Below are 23,531 nucleotides of genomic sequence, written 5' to 3'. Positions count from 1 at the left end.
TCTCCATTAGTTAGTTTTTTTTTTTTAATATTTATTTATTTTATTTGGCTATGCTGGGTCTTAGTTGTGGGACTTTGGGTCTAAAATCTTCATTGTGGCATGCAGGATCTTAGCTGAGCATGCAAATGCTTATTGCAGCATGTGGGATCTAGCTCCCTGAGCTGGGATCAAACCCTGGTCCCCGGCAACGGGAGCATCGAGTCTTAGCCCCTGGACCACCAGGGAAGTCCCTACACTAGATAGTTTAAAAGTTGCATTTATATTTCTAAGGTATCTCAAAAATTTAATATCAGCATATTATGGATCATCTGAGCGACCAGATCATAACTGAATACTGCCAAGAATTTCTATGCTTCTGTTTACATTTGTGTTTTTTATTCATTAATATCTAGCAACACCACTGTCATTATCATGGGCTAATAAGAAAAGAGCACAGATATTTTCACACCAAACGAAGGCCAAGCAATGACCTGGTCCTGCTGTCAAAAGCTTTCCCAGGGGATTGAAGGGATAAATAAGAGGGAATTGAGTCATCACAAGGCATGCAGTGGCACAGCCGAGCTGAACTCCAGAATACCCAAAATATAGCAGTCAGTGCTGCGTTCCTGTCACAGCTTAGCTTCAGGAAAATAGCACCTGTTAAATCTTATGTGAGTAATTTGAATTTTATTGGTTTGTTGTTTTCTTTGAATTGAATGTTAAACTTTGATGTGACTTTATAATTGTATAAGTGCTATAAATCCAAGGATTTTTTTACCCCTAGTTTTATGTTGGCATGCATTGAAGTAACATTGCATAAAAGTAATTTAAGACAACACTAGACGATCATGAGAAATTTCGTTTATAATCTTTCATTTATTTAGTTTATTAAAAGTGGTCCTTTGGAGAAGCAGTACTCTCAATGCTTCGGACCCTTTCTTTAGGAATTGCCTCTATTGTGCAATTCTTTGAATATTTTCAAGTGTATAAATCGTTCTGTCTGATCATAGACGTGTTAAAGTCATCGCAGCAGATACTTTACATTTGCCAGACTAGCACCTGAGAAGCCTTTTTTGGTTACTGTCCCTCTGTTTCCCTTTCTGGAATGCAGTCTTGGTGGGACTGCCAATCACGATGCCCCGTCCTTCCTCCACCCCCTATCCCCTGGCTTGGGGCTGGACAGGGGATCCAAATGATGTCAGTCAGACTCTCCCTGGAATTTGAGGCTTGAAGCAGAGTGACACAAGGACTGAAAATAGTTGAAGCTGATTCATCCCAATGATGGAGGTCTTAAGAGGCCATCTGTTATTTCCTGGTTTTGCCTGGATTCTGATCCTTTCCAAGATTTTCTGGTCAGCTGCCACTTAAATTCTGTGGACTAACCTAACCTTTCAACAAATCCCTTTATCTTTGATAAATTTAGCCAGAGTTGGTGTCTGTTAACCAGTAACCATTGATGAAGATATAAGAGTGAAGTCTGATATAAAGGGTTAGTGACAATGCCAGGAAATTTTGTTTGGGGTCAATAAAATAATGTGGAAACACTATGGGTAGTGTTTATTGGGGCTCCTTATCTAGTTGGTGGTGGTTTAGTCTCTGAGTTGTGTCTGATATTTATTCAGATATTTATTCCTCTGGCTCTCTCCCTTCAAGGTCACCTTGGGCTAGATGTGTCTCTCAACAAAAGGTGGTCTCTTCAGGGGATCTCTACCCAGTTCTCTTCTGATTTCCAGTGGTCTCTGCCTTATATGTCCCTTTTGAGCCTAGTGTATTAACTATCCCTGTGGTTTTCCTATTGTCGTTATTTAGTTGCTGAGTCCTGTCCGGCTCTTTGTGGCCCCATGGATTGTAGCACACCAGGCTCCTCTGACCCCACTATCTCCTGAAGTTTGCTCAGATACATCTCCATTGAGTTGGTGATGCTATCTGACCATCTCATCCTCTGCTGCGCCTTTCTCCTTTTGCTTCAATCTTTCCCAGCATCAGGGTCTTTCTGATGAGCCGACTCTTCCCAGCAGGTGGCCAAAGTATTGGAGCTTCAGCTTCAGCAACAGTCCTTCCAATGAATATTCAGGACTGATTTCCTTTAGGATAGACTGGTTTGGTCTCCTTGCAGTCCAAGGGACTCTCAAGAGTCTTCTCCAACACCACAATTTGAAAGCATCATTTCTTCAGTGCTCAGTCTTCTTTATGACCTGGCTCTCACATCTCTCACATCTCACACTACTGGAAAACCATGGTTGGTCGGTGGTTTAGTTGCTAAATTGTGTATGACTTGTGACTCCGTGAATGGTCAGGCTTCTCTGTCCATGGGATTTCCCAAGCAGGATTACTGGAGTGGGTTGCCATTTCCTTCGCCAGGGTATCTTCCTGACCCAGGAATCGAACCGGCATCTCCTGAGTCTCCTGCTTTGCAGGCAGATTCTTTATCACTGAGCCACCTGGGAAGCCCCTCATCTGGCTACCCATTCTGTAAACACTATTGAAAGAAGCTGTGGAGCCTCGTGGCTTTAGGATCAAATAGAGCTGGTTTTTTCATTTCCCAGCTGTGTGACCTTAAGCGTGTTACTTAAACTCTCTAAGCCTCAGTTTCCTCATAGATAAATGGGGCTTAAAGATAGTATATGGGCTTCCCTGATAGCTCAGTTGGTAAAGAATCCGCCTGTAATGCAGGAGACCCCGTTTCGTGGTATTGTGAAGATTAAATGAGACAAGGTATATAAACCATATAGTAAACATTCAATGTCTAAAGGATATGATAAATTTGGGGGCGAATTTTATTATTTATCTGTTTTGGCTGTGCTGTGTGGCATGTGCGATCTCAGTTCCCTGACCAGGAATTGAACTGGAGCCCCCTGCAGTAGAAGTTCGGGAGTCTTAACTGCTAGACAGCCAGGGAATTCCCATGATTATGAAAATTTTCATATGTTTTATGAGGTCATCATTGAGTTACATGCTGCTAAAATAATTAAAGAAATTAAATCCACTCATATTCTTCTTGGAAAAAGCACTGACTTTGTTTGAAGCAGCACACTGATACTAAATTTAGGGAGAAAGCAAGGAATTAAGTTCCCTCAAGGAAATGCTTAAGTGATAGCCAGGTGAGGATGGAGAGAGAAGAGACGTTAGCCAGGGAATGACAGATTAGACATTTCAGACTGAAAAGTGATGTAATATGATCCGGTGTCTCTAAAATGAGGGGACTCTTGCCATCTGTGTTTTATTTCTGGTGTTCTATGTGGGATTATTGAGCTAAGAGACAACACCCGGTGATAATTCATAGTTGCTCACTTTATACATAGAAAACAGATCCTTGAAACAGATTTTGGGATTGGGTTGTGTATGTGTTCAAGAAACACAGAGACCGCTTCCTTAACAAGGCAAGGGGATATGGGCCATGGGAAGCTCATAGCCTGTAGTGGATCATGACCATGCAAATCATCACGGAGTGGCATCCACAAGTAAAGTGCAGGTGGAAGAGTGAAGGCATGGGAGATCAAGTGGCCATGGGACTTAGTTGCTATGGTGACAGTAATGTTTGTAAAGACTGTGGAGTCACCTGGCTTTTTCTAACAACCCTAGATGATACGAGAGAAATGGAAACCTCTGAACATAGATTTAAGAATACTCACAGGGTTTACCCGTCAATCCCAATCTCCGGATTCCTCCCCCACACTTTCCCCCCTTGGCATCCATATATTTGATCTCTATGTTTATGTCTTGATACTATGTATAAAATAGATAACTAATAGAGACCACATTGTATAGCAGCAGTCTCCGACCTTTTTGGCACTAGGGATCAGTTTCATGGAGGACAGTTTTTCCACAGACTGGGGCTGGAGGGGGCGGTTTCAGGATGATTCAATCGCATTACATTTATTATGCACCTTGTTTCTATTGTTATTACATCAGCTCCAACTCAGATCATCAGGCATTAGATCCTGGAGGTTGGAGACGCTTGCTTAGCACAGGGAACTCTGCTTAATGCACTGTGGTGTCCTGAATGAAAGAAGTCCAAAGGGGAGGGGAGATTTGTGTATGTATGGCTGATTCATTTTGCTGCACAGTGGAAGCTAACACAATATTGTAAAGCAACTATATTCCAGAGAAAATTAATTTAAAAAGAAAGGATACTCTTCGGGAACCAGATGGCAATGTGACCTCAGTGTTGGTCCAACTGAGGGGTAAAGGATGAAGTGTTCAAGAGTCAGTGCAATACTTAGGCTTGCTAGGCTTCTTAGCCTAGGGTAAAGGCCTTACCCAGATAACCATGATGGTGTGATCACTCACCTAGAACCAGACATCCTGGAATGTGAAGTCAAGTGGGCCTTAAGAAGCACCACTACAAACAAAGTTAGTGGAGGTGATGGAATTCCAGTTGAGCTATTTCAAATCCTAAAAGATGATGCTGTGAAAATGCTGCACTCAATATACCAGCAAATTTGGAAAACTCAGCAGTGGCCACAGGACTGGAAAAGGTCAGTTTTCATTCCAATCCTAAAGTATGCTCAAACTCCTGCACAATTGCACTCATCTCACATGCTAGCAAAGGAATGCTCAAAATTCTCCAAGCCAGGCTTCAACAGTACATGAACCGTGAACTTCCAGATGTTCAAGCTGGATTTAGAAAAGGCAGAGGAACCAGAGATCAAATTGCCAACATCTGTTGGATCATCGAAAAAGCAAGAGAGTTCCAGAAAAACATCTACTTCTGCTTTATTGACTATGCCAAAGCCTTTGACTGTGTGAATCACAACAAACTGTGGAAAATTCTTCAAAAGATGGGAATACCAGACCACCTTAGAAATCTGTATGTAGGTCAAGAAGCAACAGTTAGAACTGGACATGGAACAACAGACTGGTTCCAAATAGGGAAAGGATTATGTCAAAGCTGTATATTGTCACCCTGTTCATTTAACTTATATGCAGAGTACATCATGAGAAATGCAGGGCTGGATGAAGCACAAGCTGGAATCAAGATTGCCAGGAGAAATATCAATAACCTCAGATATGCTGATGACACCACCCTTATGGCAGAAAGCAAAGAAGAAACAAAGAGCATCTTGATGAAAGTGAAAGAGGAGAGTGAAAAAGCTGGCTTAAAACTCAACATTCAAAAAAAACGAACAGCCTGGCATCCCATCACTTCATGGCAAATAGATGGGGAGACAATGGAAACAGTGGCAGACTTTATTTTATTGGGCTCCAAAATCACTGCAGATGGTGACAGCAGCCATGAAATTAAAAGACACTTGCTTCTTGGAAAAAAAGCTATGACAAGCCTAGGTAGCATATTAAAAACCGGAGATACTATTTTGCCAACAAAGGTCCATCTAGTCAAAGCTGTGGTTTTTCCAGTAGTTATGTATGGATGTGCGAGTTGGACTATAAAGAAGGCTGAGCACAGAAGAATTGATGTTTTTGAAATGTGGTGTTGGAGAAGACTCTTGAGAGTTTCTTTGACTGCAAGGAGATCAAACTAGTCAATCCTAAAGGAAATCAGTCCTGAATATTCATTGGAAGGACTGATGCTGAAGCTGAAGCTCCAATACTTTGGTCACCTGATGGGAAGAGTCAACTCATTAGAAAGACCCTGATGCTGGGAAAGATTGAAGGCAGGAGGAGAAGGGGATGACAGAGGACAAGATGGTTGGATGGATTCAATGGACATGAGTTTGAGCAAGCTCTGGGAGGTGGTGAAGGACAGGGAAGCTTGGTGTGCTGCAGTCTATGGGGTCGCAAAGAGTTGGACACAACTGAGCGACTAAAAAACAACAACAAAATTCCAGCAGGATTCCAGATTTCACATGTTGACTAGACTTGGTCCTGGTTTGGCAGCCTTGTATATTATCCAAGTTGTTTGGAATATATATCACATTCCATATTTATCAGTTCTTCTGCTATCACAGTATAGTTTGGAGAAAGAATGGTTATTTTGATATTCCATGGTAGATGGAATTATGCTAATGGGATTTGATGTTCAGGAAGTAGAAAATTCCTTGGATGCCTTGGCAAGACACATGCATGCCCAAGCATGAAAAGTAAGCCCCGAGAAAGATTAGGGCTTGCCATCTTGGTGCCTTTCTAGAGTCCAGTGATCGAGGTATTTGGGGATATTTCTTTTACAGTGAGAGATGTGTTGTTGCATCCCGTCTCTCACCACTAAGGATGAAGTACAAAGCTTGGTGAGGCTCTGTGAGTTTTGGAGGCACATCCCATTTGGGCACCAGTTTTGAATAGGGCTTCCCTGATGACTTTAGGGCTTCCCTCATAGCTCAGTTGGTAAAGAATCTGCCTGCAATGCAGGAGACCCCGGTTTGATTCCTGGGTCTGGAAGATCTGCTGGGAAAGGGATAGGCTACCCACTCCAGTATTCTTGGGCTTCCCTTTTGGCTCAGCTGGTAAACAATCTGCCTGCAATGTGGAAGACCTGGGTTCAATCTCTGGGTTGGGAAGATCCCCTGGAGAAGGGAAAGGCTACCCACTCCAGTATTCTGGCCTGGAGATTCCCATGGACTGTAGAGTCCATGGAGTTGCAAAGAGTTGGACACGACTGAGTGACTTTTACTTTCACTTTCTCCCTGGTGGCTCAGCAGTAAAGAATCCACCTGCCAATGCAGGAAACGAGACACGAGTTCAATCCCTGGGTTTGGAAGTTCCTCTGGAGAAGGAAATGGCAACCCACTCAAGTATTTTTGCCTGGAGAATCCCCATGGACAGAGAAGCCTGGCAGGCTACAGTCCATGGGGTTGCAAAGAGTCGGATACGACTGAGGGACAGACTGTCACTGTTTTTTTTCCCCTTCTTTAAATGTGGTCTGGAATATAAAATGTCTCTGCAGTGGGTCTAGGCTGTGACCCCAGCTGCCCAGCCATTGGAGCTTTGTGACCCGGCAGAACCAGCAGTAGGAGAAAATGTCTTTGGGAAAAGAAGCTCCAATATAATAAAAATAAGCAATATTTTTCATTTTCTCATTTTTATACAAATAATACATACTTTATATAGAAATTTTAAGAATACAAATATGGGAGAAAGAAGAAAATCAATCAACTATAACTTCACAACTCATATAACTTGGATTCTATCATGGTGCATACCCTCAGTATCCTCCCAGCCCCTCTCCCACCTTTTTTAATGCATGTAAATACTTTTTTTTTTCTTCAGAAAAGCAGATCACAGAGAATACAAAACTTTGCATTTTACATTTTTCATTAAGTAGATTGAAAATACTCATTGTTCTTCAGCAACATTATTTTAAATGTCTGTTTCATTTTTCATTGTATGGATATCTCATGATTAACTTAATCTCTTAGTTTCATATATTTAGATTGTTTTCAATTCCTAGCTACTCTGATAGGTTTTACTGATAAACACATTTCAATTTTTATTCTATTAAATTAAACCCGAACCTAGGAAAGAAGGAAAATTGATATTGGAAAAGTAATATACCTCTAAATGAAAAAATACTGATGTAGAAGGAAATATATACATATATTTTGAACTGAGACAGAGAAAGGTAAAGCATCCATCTATCCTTCAGTTCAGTTCAGTTCAGTAGCTCAGTCGTGTCTGACTCTCTGAGACTCCATAGACTGCAGCACGCCAGGCCTCCCTGTCGCTCAGCAACTCCCAGAGTTTACTCAAACTCATATCCATTGAGTCGGTGATGCCATCCAACCATCTCATCCTCTGGTGTCCCCTTCTCCTCCTGCCTTCAATCTTTCCTAACATCAGGGTCTTTTCAAATGAATCAGTTCTTCGCATCAGGCGCCCAAAATACTGGAGTTTCAGCTTCGGCATCAGTCCTTCCAATGAATATTCAGGACTATTTCCTTTAAGATGGATTGGTTGGATCTTCTTGCTGTACAAGGGACTCTCAAGAGTCTTCTCCAACACCACATTTCAAAAGCATCAATTCTTTGGTGCTCAGCTTTCTTTATAGTCCAACTCTCACATCCATACATGACTACTGGAAAAACTATAGCTTTGACAAGATGGACCTTTTTGGCAATGTCTAGTCTCTGTTTTTTAATATGCTGTCTAGGTTGGTGATAACTTTTCTTCCAAGGAGCAAGCATCTTTTCATTTCATGGCTGCAGTCACCATCTGCAATGATTTTGGAGCCCAAAGATGTAAAGTGTGTCACTGTTTCCACTTTTTCCCCATCTATTTGCCATAAAGTGATGGGACCAGATGCCATGATCTTAGTTTTCAGAATGTTGAGTTTTAAGCCAGCTTTTTCACTCTCCTCTTTCACTTTCATCAAGAGGCTCTTTAGTTCGCTTTCTGCCATGAGTGTGGTGTTATCTACATATCTGAGGTTATTGATATTTCTCCCTGCAATCTTCATTCCAGCATGTGCTTCATCCAGCCCTGCATTTCTCATGATGTACTCTGCATATAAGTTAAATAAACAGAGTGACAATATACAGCCTGACCTACTCCTTTCCCTCTTTGGAACCAGTCTGTTGTTCCATGTCCAGTTCTAACTGTTGCTTCTTGACCTGAGTACAGATTTCTCAGGAGGCATGTCAGGTGGTCTGGTATTCCCATCTCTTGAAGAATTTTCCACAGTTTGTTGTGATTCACACAGTCAAAGGCTTTGGCATAGTCAATAAAGCAGATGTTTTTCTGAAACTCTTTTGCTTTTTTGATGATCCAACAGATGTTGCAAATTTGATCTCTGGTTCCTCTACCTTTTCTATATCCAGCTTGAACATCTGGAAGTTCACAGTTCACATATTGATGAAGCCTGGCTTGGAGAATTTTGAGCATTACTTTGCTAGTGTGTGAGATGAGTGCTTGTGTCGTAGTTTGAGCATTCTTTGGCATTGCCTTTCTTTGGGATTGGAATGAAAACTGACCTTTTCCAGTCCTGTGGCCACTGCTGAGTTTTCCAAATTTGCTGGTATATTGAGTGCAGCACTCTCACAGCATCATCTTTCAGGATTTGAAATAGCTCAACTGGAATTCCATCACCTCCACTAACTTTGTTTGTGGTGATGCTTCTTAAGGCCCACTTGAATTCACATTCCAGGATGTCTGGCTCTAGGTGAGTGATCACACTGTCATGATTATCTGGGTCGTGAAGATCTTTTTTGTATAGTTCTTCTGTGTATTCTTGCCACCTCTTCTTAATCTCTTCTGCTTCTGTTAGGTCCATACCATTTCTGTCCTTTATTGTGTCCATCTTCGCATGAAATGTTCCTTTGGTATGTCTAATTTTCTTAAGAGATCTCTAGCCTTTCCTTACACTAAAGTTAAACTTCCTGAACTTAATTATACTTTGGTCATTTAGGGGATTATTTCAGTAATATATCTTAGCAGCACTGATTAATGTCCAGGACAAAACCCCATGTAAAATCCACAGATTTTGTAGATTTTTGTCTTGCTTCCCGCCACCCCCCCACTCCATGACAATGAATATCAAAGAGCTCTACTGTGATATTTTATCTTTGGTTAACCTTGTCTAAGAATGACTTTCTCAATAGTTGCCTTCTGTGTTAATCATGTCTTTACTTTCTGTATTTTCTGATACTTTGACATCTTGGGGAGGTCTTACTGTCTAGAGAGAGACTTGACCCTCCAGGATGAACCGCTTCCTAGAGATAGGAAGCAACTCACCTCTGAGCGGAACTTTCCTATGTATACTAATCCATCCAAAGGCCCTGTCCCCAGCCAGTAGACACCAAACCAATTTCCCTGCCTTAAAAATCGAGATCTGGACAACAGGAGACCACTCCTACAGCCTGGAATCCTGTTACAAAATGTCAAACGATTTGATTCTATGCTTGTTCAAGCTTGCCAACCCTGCCTCACCCATTCCTTCCTGCAGAAACCACAATAAAAGCTCTTTCTTACTTTCTCCTTCTCTCCTGTCTCTTGACCCACTGACTGACTTGGTGCTTCCCCATGTGGTGCTGGGGGCTGTGTCACACCCCATTTCTTGGGAAAGGTAAGTGGTGAACTGTGCTTTCAAAGACAGCTATCACCTCACCATGCTCAGTTGCTCAGTCATGTCCAACTCTTTGCAGCCCTATGTACTGTAGACCACCAGGCTCCTCTGCCCATGGGATTCTCCAGGCAAGAATGCTGGAGTGAGTAGTGTCATTTCCTTCTCCAGGGGATCTTCCTGATCCAGGGATCAAACCCATGTCTCATCTCCTGCATTGGCAGGCAGATTCTTTACCTGGGAAGCCCCTTATCACCTCACCACACCTGATCAAAACAAATCCCGGGTACATTTTAGAACATCTTCTTTCTCTCCTAACTGTAAGCATCCAAAACCTGCCTGGGGTTCCAATTCTATGCCTACTCTGAATACGCTTTCCCAGTTTATAGCAACATCCACACAGGGTCCGTTGTGCATCTGAGGTTTTAGGATCGCCCAAGCCCTGAAGCTCTGCACACTGTGTGGGCAAAGTTTCTTCCAGAATACAGAATGCCTTTTGGGTATTGAAATTTGTTTTTTAGTTTTCTTGAACTAGATCTTCATGGTTTTTCCTTGTCCAAAGAAGAAAACAATCTAGTATTTTGCTTCCTCATCTTTGAATAGCTGTGATGAAAATATGACTCCCTCAATGCAAATTTTACACAATGTGAATCTTTCCCCAAAGCCCAGTAACTGGTCGTGTAAAAGATGTGTCAACCAAAGGCTCCATTTGATCTGTGTAGCTCTAGCAGCTTAAAAATAACTCCTGTTGAGAAATAGAAGGGTGGCTACTCACGATGGCAATGGGGAACACGAGGACTTTGAAGAACAAGAGATTCACTAGGAGAGGATAAATCAAGTAGAATCAAAACCCAATTAAAACCATCTTTTCCTAAAAAATAAGCTTTGAGATTTTGTAAGAAAAAAAATGACTTGATGAAATTCAGAATTTAGAACATTTAGAAAATCAGGTCAAATTCTAAACAATCACTGAGTAACACCCCCACACACTTCAGGCTCAGAACAAAAATGCTCGAAGTTCTTAATAACGTAATGTATGATGAGACAAGAAGATGTATCCTACTGAGGAATGACAGGGTCATGATGCCTTAGTCCTTGGTTTGGCTTCACTGGGTGGCACTGGGCATGCCCTGAACTTGCGAGGCTCTCTTGTGTCTGTGAAATAAAAAGATGGGACTGGCTGAAGTCTAAAAACCTGACACATTAGTAATTTACTTGGAGTTCACTCTATGACTATTCCATGCTCATTTTTTAGGTCTTACAACAGAAATCCTCAGTAGCAGAGAACTTTCCTCTTAATTATTAGCAGTACCTAACTCTTTGGATGGGCTTCCCTGGTGGCTCAGTGGTAAGAATCTGCCCGACAGTGCAGGAGACATGGGTTTGATCCCTGGGTCGGGAAGACCCCCTGGGGGAGGAAATGGCAACCCACTCCAGTATCTTGCCTGGGAAATCCCACGGACAGAGGAGAAGTTCATGTGGTTGCAAAAGGGTCAAATGTGACTTAGCAACTAAACAATGATGATACTTTTGGTATATGTTGAAAAATAAATGCATGCACTTACATTTTGTAATAAATGAAAAGTGACCTGACTTCCACAGGAGGCAGGGGGCAGAGCACTGAATCCCACCTATATCACCTTAAAATTGAGAGGAGTGGAGGCTGGGGAGGCTGTTAGGGGATGAAAAAGCCTGATGAATATTCATTGCAGCCAGCACCTTGGCCTCTCAATTTTCACCCTCAATAATATCCCCATATCTCATAGCCAAACAAGAAAATCACCTAACATGGGGAGTTAGTCCTTATGTACCTAAAAATGCACAGAACAACTCAAATCACATCACTGGTCATAGTAACAGGATTCTGAATCAGAATTTCTTTTTTAAAAAAATTTATTCAGCTGGACCGGGTCTTTGTTGTGGTGTGAGAACCCTCAGTTATGGCATGTGGGATCCAGTTCTCTGACCAGGGATGGAACCTGGCTCCCCTGCGCTGGGAGCTTGAAGGCTTAGCCACTGGACTCCCATGGAAGTCCCAGGATTTCTTAATAGGGCCCATTATTTCTCTAATTCTATGGTGTTCCCATCTCAATATTCCACAGCTGATGGACCACATTGTAAAGTCATCAATATAACAGTGGAACAAACAGAGAGAAAGAAAAACAGAAAATAGGTAAAAAAAAAAACAGAAACATACATGGGCTAGAAAGAGGACGGAAACATGAGTAGAGATTAAATCCCTTGTATCTGTACCAAGTCAGGAGACTAACTGGGTTTAGGGACTTCCCCATGTCATGGACTCTTTGACTTGAGTCAGTATCTCAGCTTGTTAGTGCTCTTCACTCACTGAGTTGGCCCCAACCTTTCATTCACAGAGTCTGATTCCTGGCTCCTGTGTCTGTTTATCACTTCTATTGACATGAGAGGAAGCCCCTCCTGTGAGCTCTTGGATTCCATTCATATTTCTCCTGCTTATGCTGTGTTTCAGCATACTGAGTTCTCCTTGACAGTCAGGATCAAACTTTCTGGCCAGTTTAGGACCAGTTTAGGACTTATCCCATTTTTTGCTTGTTTACCCATTGATATGAAGATCCCGAGTAGCCACTGTCAATTGTGAAATCATTCCTTCCTAGGTTCAAAACCAGCAGAACCCAGAGGCACAGGGATGGGAGTGTAAAATTTGAAAGTGGGTCATTAGGAGTAATATTTGACAGTGGGTCATTTGGAGTAACTGCAAGGAGATCAAACTGGTCAGTCCTAAAGGAAATCAATCCTGAGTATTCATTGGAAGGACTGATGCTGAAGCTGAAACTCTAATACTTTGGCCACATGATACGAAGAGCTGACTCATTTGAAAAGACCCTGATGCTGGGAAAGATTGAAGGCAGGAAGAGAAGGGGACGACAGAGGATGAGATGGTTGGGTGGCATCACTGACTCAACAGACATGAATTTGAGCAAGCTCCGGGAGGTGGTGATGGACAGGGAAGCCTGGTGTGTTGCAGTCCATGGGGTCAGACACGACTGAACTGAACTGACTGATGAGTAATAACGAAAGGTGACAATCCCGTTTCTGTTTCTTCATTCCTAGATTCATGTACTTTGGCTGTGAGAGCAGCGGCAATGTATATTGACTGAAACTCAAATAGGTCATTCCTACATACTTGAAAACCTTCTGCTTCTGATCAGTGGTGAGTATATGATAAAATCTGCAGAACTCATGGGAATGAGAATATTACCTACCTTTTTTCGTTGTGAAGTTAATTCCTTGGTCATAAGGGATGATGTATGGGATACCATGACAGTAATTCCACAGATGGTGGAGCTGGCAGAAGCATTGTGATAAGGAGATCAGTCTAAATACATTTCAGTGAAAATACGCTGCTACCCAGAGGAAGGAGTTCAGGGTAGTTAGCCTCCCTTCAGAGAGGTGAATGGCTCACCCAAAGAATGGTCCCTGCTGCTGTCAAACTGGGTACTCGCAATAGCACTAGTTAAGTCAGTTTTGCCAAAGTGAAAGCAATGAAAGTGTTATTTGCTCAGTTGTGTCTGATTATTTGCAACCCCATGGACTGGAGACTGCCAGGCTCCTCTGTCCATGGGATCTTCCAGGCAAGAATAGTGGAGTGGGTTGCTATTCCCTTCTCCAGGGGATCTTCCTGACTTAGGGATAGAACCTGGGCCTTCCGCATTGCAGGCAGATTCTTTACTGTCTGAGTCACCAGGCAAAGTCTATTTTGTGGAGGCTGTGCATGACCTCTGTTCCTGACAGCACAGGCACTTTATGAGTCTTTTGAACAGCAATGGAGCGACTGGGGAAGGGAGCTTCTAGACCAGGTCATCTTTCCCATCTGAATAACTAAGAGTGAATCTGGAGGGGGAGGAGGTGTTTATAGACCCACCAGTGAGGAACGTCTTCAAAAGACTTTTCGGTATAACAGGAAAGAACACAAGGAAAACAAAAGCAAGTTTTAAAAAGCCATACAAATAGCCCAGTTTACATAATACAAGTTATTCAACCTACTTTGATATACTAGTTAGCATTAAGTTCATATGTATTGACCAAAAACTCAAACAAAGAACAGCATAAAAAATATGAGTTGATTCACCCTTGTAAAAGAAGCCTGCCGGTCTGTTACCGGGGACTCAGACGCTGATTTTTCCTTTTCCACCATCCTGAGCACAAGGGCTCCATTCTCAAGTTCATTTCATGGTCTAGCATGACTGCTGGAGCTCCAGCGATCATGTACTTTTTCCAGGTAGGGAGAAGAGAAAGGACCACAGGCTTCAGTCTATGCCTTTCTTTTAGAAACAACCTTCCTGGACCTTTTACCCAACAACTTCTACTTACATTTGATTAGTCAAACTTTGTTTCACATGGTCATGCTGAGTGTCAAGGGAGGCTGATCAATATAGTTTTTAAGCAGAGAAGATTGTTTCCTTGATTAAAATGGGGTTCTAAGAACAAAGGGAAGAATGAACATTGGATGGACAGCAGCCCTGTTTGCCACAGATTGCTTCCATGGCTCAGAAGACCTGTTCAATAGATGTCTTTCAGCTTTAAAGAGCTGGCAAAAGCCCAAAGCCACATTGCCTGTATTCTGTCTGTATCTTGAGCTCCTTTCTGGAATACCCATGATGGGGAGCTCTCATGTCATGTCATCCAACCTGGGGAGTTGTCATCTTAAAAGCCATCACCTCAGTGCTCCTTCAGTCTCCCAGGCTGCCTCAAGCCAGAAGAGCCAACTTTTATCTCTGGGCTTGTCCTACTTGGTTTCAGGTTTTGGCCAGGAAGTTGTATCTCTTCCCCAGGTGACTCTCAATAAAACTCACCATTGTAAGGTAGTATGCCGTGGAAACATCTGTCTTCTAGCATGGTAGATTAAAAAAAATTTTCTTTTATTGAATTATAATTTACATACCATACAGTTCACTTTCTTTACTTGCACAATTCAGTGATATTTGGTATATTCACAGAGTTGTGCAACCACAGTCACATGCAAAATTTTTTAAAATTTGTTTATTTGGTAGAGCCACATGTAGGATCTTACTACCCTGGCGAGGGATGGAACCCAGGCCCCTTACTTTGGAAGCATGCAGTCTTAACCTCTGGACCACCAGGGAAGTCCCTGGTAGATTCTTATTTTAACAGCCACCAATGAATCGTGGCTGGCTTCCCTGGTGTCTCATCAGTAAAGAATCTGCGTGCAATGCAGGGGACACAAGTTTGATCCCTGGGTTGGGAAGATCCCTTGGAGAAGGAAGTGGCAACCCACTCCAGTATTCTTGCCTGGAAAATCCCATGGATAGAGGAGCCTGGCAGGCTACAGTCCATTGGGTCTCAAAGACTCAGACACAACTTAGCAACTAAACAACAACAATAACAATGAATCATGTATCTGGTACTCTTTCCCACATTGACTTTGGGCTTGGCCATGGGACATGCTCTGGCCAATGAAACATCAGCAAATGTTGAGTCAGAGATTTGCTATGTACTCTTGTACTGAAGCTTGCATTCTTGGATCACCTCTGTGTAAGAAACCCAGGCAATCTTGTTGGCGAGGTTAGCCCCAGCTAATGTGAGTGAGGCCCTCTTGGATTTCCCAGCTCCAGATAAACTACCAGATGATGGTAACCACGTGAGAAACTGTAGATGAAAAAAAGCCCCAGAAGGACCACCCAGCGGAGTTCACTTGTAGAATTATGAGTAAATAAATGGTTGCTGTTTTAAGCCGTTACATTTTGAGGTGGTCTTTTCTGTAGAAACGGAAAACTGAGACTTACTGGATATTGCTCAGAGAAGTTATGGCTGGGGTTAGGGTTATGGGTTGATCATATCCCCTAACCACAAGGCTGTAGTTTTAAGAATATACTCTTCAGTGAGAACTTGTTTTTGGCCACTCAGCATCCTTTTCGCCCTAGGTAAGAATACTAAGATTTTACTTAGGGCAATCAATTATTTAATTCTCACATGTGATTCTTTTGGCCACAGTGTTTGGATGGGATGAAGTAGATGACTTAATTCAGACCATTAAAGGTCAGGTCCAGGACTTTTGGTCAAATTCTCTTTTCCGCTAGAAGGCAGACTATGAAGTTATGAAGGATCTGAGGATATTGCAGCCCTCCACTTTGGAAATTAAGACATACCAAACAGCCACTGGAAGCATACTGAATTTTTACTGTGAAGAAGTTCCTGAAGGAAGCCTTCATGTAGAGCTAGCTGGTGGGAGTGTAAATCGATTCTGCCCTTCTGCTGTAATAGGTCATAATAACCAAAGTAAAAAACACATATACCTTTGAAGAAACAGCATATTCTCCAGGGAAACAATCATGTAAGTCCATAAGGGAACACAGATAAAGATTTTTAAAGAGCAGTTTCTTGTAGCAGAGAACTAACACAGGTATCAAAAACTAAGAGAATGGAAGTTCCCTGGTTGCCTAGTGGTTAGGATTCTGCTCTGTCACTCGTGTGGCAGATTCAATTCCTGGTTGGGGAACTGAGATCCAGCAAGCCGTGCAGCTTAGCCAATACCAAAAAACAAACAAACCAGTCAAAAAATGGGCAGTATATGAAATCTAGAAAGATGGCAGTGATGAAACTATTTGTAGGGCTACAATGGAGACACAGACATAGGGAACAGACTTGTGGACATATTAGGGGAAGGAGAGGGTGGGACAAATAGAGTAGCATGGAAACATACACATCACCATACATAGAATAGCTGGTGGGAATTTGCCGAATGACACAGGGAGCTCAAATCTGGTGCTCTGTGACTACCTAGAGGGGTGGGATGGGGTGGGAGGTGGGAAAGAGGTTCAAGAGGGAGGGGACATATGTATGTCTGTAACCGTTTCATGTTGATGTATGGCAGCAACCAACACAATATTGTAAAGCAATTATCCTCCAATCAAAAATAAATTTTAAAAAATGGGCAGAAAATTTAAATAGACATTTCTCCAAAGAACACATACAGTTAGACAAAAAGCTCATGAAAAGATGCTCAGCATTGTTAATTATTAGAGAAATGCAAATAGAAATTGCAATAAGATTCCATCTCACACGGGTAAGGATGGCCATCATCAAAAAAATCTACAAACAATAAATGCTGGAAAGGGTGTGGAGAAAAGGGAACCCCTCTACACTGTTTATGGCAGTGTAAATAGTTAAAAACATGATGCAATAAGTATAGAGGGTCCTTAAAAAACTAAAAATAGAGCATATGACCCAGCAATCCCGCCCCTGGGCACATACTTAGAGAAAACTATAATTCAAAAAGATACATACACCCCAGTGTTCATTGCAGCATTATTTACAACAGCCAAGAAATAGAAGCAACAAGAATGTCCATTGACAGAGGAACAGGTAAAGAAGATATGGTGCATTTTTACAATAGGATACTACTCAGCCACAAAAAAGAGTGAAATAAGCCATCTGCAGCAATATGGATGGACCTAGAGACTGTCACATGGAGTGAAGTAGGTCAGACAGAAAGACAAATATCATATGATATTGTTTATATGTGGAACCTAAAACAAATGGTCCAAGTGAGCTTATTTACAAAACAAAAATAGAGTCACAGATGTAGAAAATGAACTTATGGTTACCGAGGGAGAAGAGGGGGAGGGTTCAACGGGAGACTGAGATGGACAAGGACAGAGAAGCCTGGCGTGCTGCAGCCCATGGGGTCGCTAGGAGTTGGACACGACTGAGGGACTGCACAATGACAACAGATATTACTGTGTATAAAACAGATACTAATAAGAACCTACCCTACAGCACAGATAACTCTACCCAATACTCTGTAATGATCTATATGGGAAAAGAATCTAAAAAAGAGTGGTTATATGTATCTGTATAACTGATTCCGTCTAACAAAGGTCCGTCTAGTTAAGGCTATGGTTTTTCCAGTGATCATGTATGGATGTGAGTTTTGGACTATAAAGAAAGCTGAGCGCTGAAGAATTGATGCTTTTGAACTGTGGTGTTGGAGAAGACTCTTGAGAGTCCCTTGGATTGCAAGCAGATCCAACCTAAAAGAGTCCATCCTAAAGGAGATCAGTCCTGGGTGTTCATTGGAAGGACTGATGCTGAAGCTGAAACTCCCAATACGTTGGCCACCTGATGCGAAGAGCTGACTCATTTGAAAAGACCCTGATGCTGGGAGAGATTGAGGGCAGGAGGAGAAGGGGATGACAGAGGATGAGATGGTTGGATGGCATCACCGACTCAATGGACGTGAATTTGGGTAAACTCTGGGAGTTGGTGTTGGACAGGGAGGCCTGCAGCTCATGGGGTCGCAAAGAGTCGGACACGACTGAGCGACTGAACTGAGCTGATAACTGACTCACTGTGCCGCACACCTGAAACTACCACAACATTGTAAGGCAACTATACTCCAATGAAAATTAATTTTAAAAAATCCAGGAGAATGAACAAGTAAAATATGGTAGAACACTCTTCAGTATTCAAAAGTACTAAAACTCAGTTTTAAAAGGCTGAGGGCCTCAGTATATGCCCTCCCATTAGAAACAACCTGAGGTAGGCCAGCAACATGGCAGGCTGGGAGGTCCCAATGCTTACTTCCCTGATAAAAACAACAGTATATCATGTCATCACATTGTACATTTTAAATATTTATGATTATCTTTGACTATTATTCCATACTAAAGTTAGAAAAAAGAGATGACCAGTTCTAAAAATTAAGTAAAACAAAGGTAACGATGTAGAATTTTCTTCTAATAGTTTTGTTAAGATCTATCCTTGATACTCTCTGCGAACATAAGAAATAGCATAATACAACTTCTGTATTGGAATAATGCATGCACGCACAAGAAACACTCTTTTTCAAGAATACAGACTTATATCTATGGCATATATGGAATGTGAAGGGAGAAATGATGGGAGAACTTAAAATAAGACTAGAACCTTGCAGATTGATCATGAATGTGCCAAGAATGGAGGATATGGTTAATTAAAAAATGCGTACATGAAGTTAAACAAAAACCCCAAGGTGATTCACTAGAACATGAATGATTTGCAATTTGGACAATTTGTACATTTATAAACACTCAAATATGAGAGATTACCCAAGAGGAGAGTCATTTCCATATTCTACCTCCAGACTTCCAAAAGCAACAGGGTTCAAATTAAAATAACTCTTACTATTTTCCCCAGGCAGTTAGTAAAGGGAAAAAGAACAAAAAGACTGAAAAGGGAATATTTTTGTAGGAAGGATGAAGAGAAAAGAAGAGCATTTAATGTTAGAGGAGTTACCAAAAATTGAAGTAACAGTGTTAGCTTGATTAAACAGTTTTCTCCACTAATGTCAGGGCGAAATCTGATGTCACAATCTGATCACCAAAAATACGAGAGGGCAAATGTCAAGAATTTTCCTGATGTTTTCCTCATGGCATACTATTCTATTTTAGTCTCATGCATCAGCTATCCAAGATTTAATACCTCATGGAATGTACTTGCTGGAAAGAAACAAAAAACTATATCTCACAACATTGCTCATCATGGTAACACAAATTTTCCTCGTCATCTTTAATTACTGTTCATGGCATTATAAAAGATAACATAATGATTTTTTAAAATTTTTTAGGATACTGCATTTTTCTCTTAGCAAGGAAATAAAAATTAGGTATGAGTGATGAGGTGCTGGTATATCAGTGTATGACGATCTGTTGAAGTTAGTATTTAGGATCTTTGGCTTCTTATATTGCTTGCATAATCATAAGTACAACATGATGATATCTGAATGCTAAAAAATTATTTTAGAAGTTATATCTATGAATATATGAGCTAATTTCTCTGTGAATTACATTTTTCCTTTCACTGCTTTATTATTTCTCATCTAAATTCTGTTTTATAGGAAACTTGCATTCTTTGGGTTTATTACTGGTGAAGTGAAATTTCAAGTGCCTACTTCGTCATGGAGGATTAAGGAAAAAAATAATCCCAGCTCTCATGGAGTTTACATTCTAGTGGATTAGTGCTGATTAATTTGGAGTATAAACTGTTCAATATCGTGACATAATAATAACAGGAAAAAATTTTTTATACCATTTTTTGATTTTCACAAAATGTAATAAGATGTCCACAAGGTGAAATTTGATCTATTTTTGTCCTGATAATGTTTCTCTTAAACATTGCACATTTGACTATTATAACGATTGACTACCTCACAGATTTAAATATAACTTGGGTCAGATCATATCTTTGAACAAAAACAAGTGAATGTCTGATGCAATAGGTTTAACCTATAGAACACCACCATCCTTGAAACACTGAAAGTCACTCAGCCGTGTCCGACCCCATGGATTATACGGTCCATGGAATTCTCCAGGCCAGAATACTGGAGTGGGTGGCTGCTCTCTTCTCCAGGGGATCTTCCCAACCCAGGGATCGAACCTGAGTCTCCTGCATTGCAGATGGTCTCCTGCATTGCAGGCAAATTCTTTACCATTTGAGTCAGAGGGACCTGGTGGGCTACAATCCACGGGGTCGCAAAGAGTCAGACACGGCTGAATGACTAAGCTTATGACTGAGTGATTAAGCTTGCATGCACGCAGGCAATATTCCATGGTGTATATGTACCACATCTTCTTTATCCATTCATCTGTCAACGGACATCTAGGTTGCTTCCATGTCTTGGCTATTATAAATAGTGCTGCTACGAACATTGGGGTACATATGCCTTTTTCAATGATGTTTTTGTCAGGGTATATGCCAGTAGTGGGCTTGCTGGGTAATATTGTAGATTAATTCCTAGTTTTTAAGGAATCTCCTTACTGTTCTCCATGATGGCTGTATCAGTTTACACTCCCACCAACAGTGTAGGAGGGTTTCCTGGAGAAAGTAGCATTGACCAGCAGACACTATCACGTGTAAAATAGATAGCTGGTGGGAAGTTGCTGTATAGCGTGGGAGCCCAGCCTGACACTCTGTGATGACCAACTGGGGTAGGGTAGGGGAAGGGGAGGCAGGCTCAAGAGGGAGGGAACATAATTATATATAATAATATATAATTATGGCTGATTCATGTTGTTCTACGGCAGAAACCAACACAGCATTGTAAGGCAATTTACCTTCAGTTAAAAAATAGAAAAAGATCCAGTGTAGCCAAAAATAAATAATTTAGCAACTAAACAACAATAAATAAATAAATAATGTTCTATTAAAAAAAAAGTGTGAAGGGCAGCCGTGGGGTAGCAAATACGAGCTCTTGTTTTCTTTGCCCTACTATGTAGAGGACAGAACACTGAACAAACTCCTATCTCAAGCTTACCAGGAAATATCTGAGTTTGGGAATCTAGGGCCAACATCAAGTGTTAGGCATTCAGTCACATCTGACTCTTTGCAACCCCATGGACTGTAGCCTACCAGGCTCCTCTGTCCATGGAATTCTCTAGGAAAGAATACTGGAGTGGGTGGCCACTCCCTTCTCCAAGGGATCTTCCCCATCTAGGAATTGAACCTGAGTCTCCTGCATTGCAGGCAGATTCTTTACCATTTGAGCCACCAGGGAAACCTAACATCAAAGTGATTTGCCAAAAGGGTTCCTCCAAAGAAGCCACTATTACAAAGCCTTATTAAGTAAAGTCTGTTGTGATCAGGCCATAGATAATTCCAAACAAGGTATGCATAAGCCATCTTGGTTTTGGGTTTTGAATTCATTCATTCATTCATTCCATGATGAATTTATGGATCATCGTTCAAACACTTACTTGGTATAGTGCTCTTCACCAGGCATTGAAGGGAATGTAATAACAGCTGCCATTTATTAATTTCCTACTTATACAAAGCACTGTACATTTTTTTTCCTGACTTTTCTGCAACACCAGGACAAGATTATTATCTCCATTTTAGAAGGGGAAAACTGAGGGAAAGGGGAAACTAAAGGGCAGATAGGTGAGGAGATAACCTTGGGACACATTGTGAGGCTTTTAAATGCATTTTATTCCCACAGGATATCGCCCTGAGAACTGGATCCCCACCCAGACTGGCTCCTTGTAAATGGAAATAAAATTTCTGGAAATAAAATCGCATGTGATCACAACCCCAAAGGATGCTGTGGGAACTCATATGGGAGAAGTGATTGTTGCTGAAGCTTGGAATAGTCAGTAAAACCTTAAGAAAAAAAAGTGGGAGAGTAGGATGCAATGGCTGTGCACTTTGCCCTGAGGAAAATTCTCTAAAATTCCATTTTATATTTTTACATGCCTTCTTAAGTCCTTTTTGACATAACGCCATGTACAACTATGTAAACCAATTAAATGGAGTCAGAATTGGCATGGATGAAGTTGAGGCACATACACTTATCTTTGTGAATCTCATGATTTATATTAAATAACTGGTCTATAAATCAACGGTGAGAATTCTTGATGTAGCTTGCCAATCCCAGAAAACCTCATGCCAGAAACTCAGACTAAATCACAGTGAGTTCTACATTTTTCAGAAGTGTTTCTAATATCATTCTATCTCGGAACATCTCCAAAGAAATGAAGAGAGGTTGCGATTGATGGAAACTGAGGAGGACAGTTACAAATACATTGTAATACAGAAACAAATCTGACCATAAGGAGCTAAATCTACTGGAGCTGCATTTTCAAAAGGGTCCTTCGAGACCACATTTAACTGCATTTTCTGATGAAATTAAATCATAAGTTTAAATTTAAATAAATATATGTAATTGCTATTATTATCGTGCTGGGAAAAAACTGTAGATTTGTATAAAAGAAGGGAAGCGATCAATTAACAAAGTCTCTGCTGAGGAAAGCTAAAACCTAGAGGCAAGTTTTCAATTTTTTTTTTTTTTTGGCCATTTATTGATTTTCTTCCCATATCTCCCTCTAAAGAATCAACTGTATGTTAAAAACAAAATCTCAGCACTCATTGAACTACAGAAATGTTCTTGAATTACATGCAATATTCTTTCATGTTTTCTGCCTCTAGGGGGAAGTGTGTTTTCAACAATTCTGTCCCCATAAGATACTTTCTTTGTGGGCTACAGGCTTCATAGCATTATTCTTCAATAAGACTTCAGGGCTGGCTTAACAAGGGAGAGGAGAGTCATTTTGAAAGTCACTTTAGAAACTGCAGCCAGGCTTCTGAGGGAGATGGTACAGACTGTGACCACTGGTGGAGAAAACTTCGTTCTGATGGCGTGTATATTTCAAACAATGGCTGGTTGAGGTTCCCTATAGAATGTTGTTTTCCCTGCTGGCAGAGTAATGCCATAGAGACATAATTTCATTTCACAGATGGAAAACAAACAGCTGAATACTTCATAGAAAACTTGCCACTTGATTTTAGTAATAAAGTTAAAAAATATGATTTATAGATATTGAATAAAAGAGATCTAAATCTTATTAAAAGTGTATTAGTTTCTATAATATCACATTTAGGGTTAGCATTGCTTTTCATTTGGCTAATTTTATTTCGCAGCAATTCCCTGTAACTTTCTTTTGTTTTCATCCGGAATTGTAGTCAGAAAGAATGCATTCAGTGAAAAGGTTAGCAATCTTTTGAATTGTTAAAAAAAGTGCTTCTCCCTCCGCCTCCTGCCTCCCATTTCAGTGTTTTACAGAATTGAAGA

At 41.0% G+C, this 23,531-nt stretch overlaps 2 long non-coding RNA genes across 2 annotated transcripts in view; one reads left to right on the top strand and one right to left on the bottom strand.

Moving 5' to 3' along the window:
* The window catches only part of LOC122454162, a 60,686-nt gene that overhangs the window by 33,147 nt on the left and 4,008 nt on the right, over positions 1–23,531 (bottom strand). The window lies entirely within an intron of this gene.
* On the top strand, positions 269–22,006 carry LOC122454163. The gene is made up of 3 exons (XR_006273332.1): positions 269–650; positions 13,022–13,121; positions 21,903–22,006. It is a non-coding gene; the product is annotated as an uncharacterized LOC122454163 (long non-coding RNA).

Source organism: Cervus canadensis, chromosome 16 (assembly GCF_019320065.1).
Source record: "Cervus canadensis isolate Bull #8, Minnesota chromosome 16, ASM1932006v1, whole genome shotgun sequence".
In the NCBI taxonomy this organism is placed as follows: Eukaryota; Metazoa; Chordata; class Mammalia; order Artiodactyla; family Cervidae; genus Cervus; species Cervus canadensis.
This window is presented reverse-complemented; position numbering and strand designations above follow the sequence as displayed.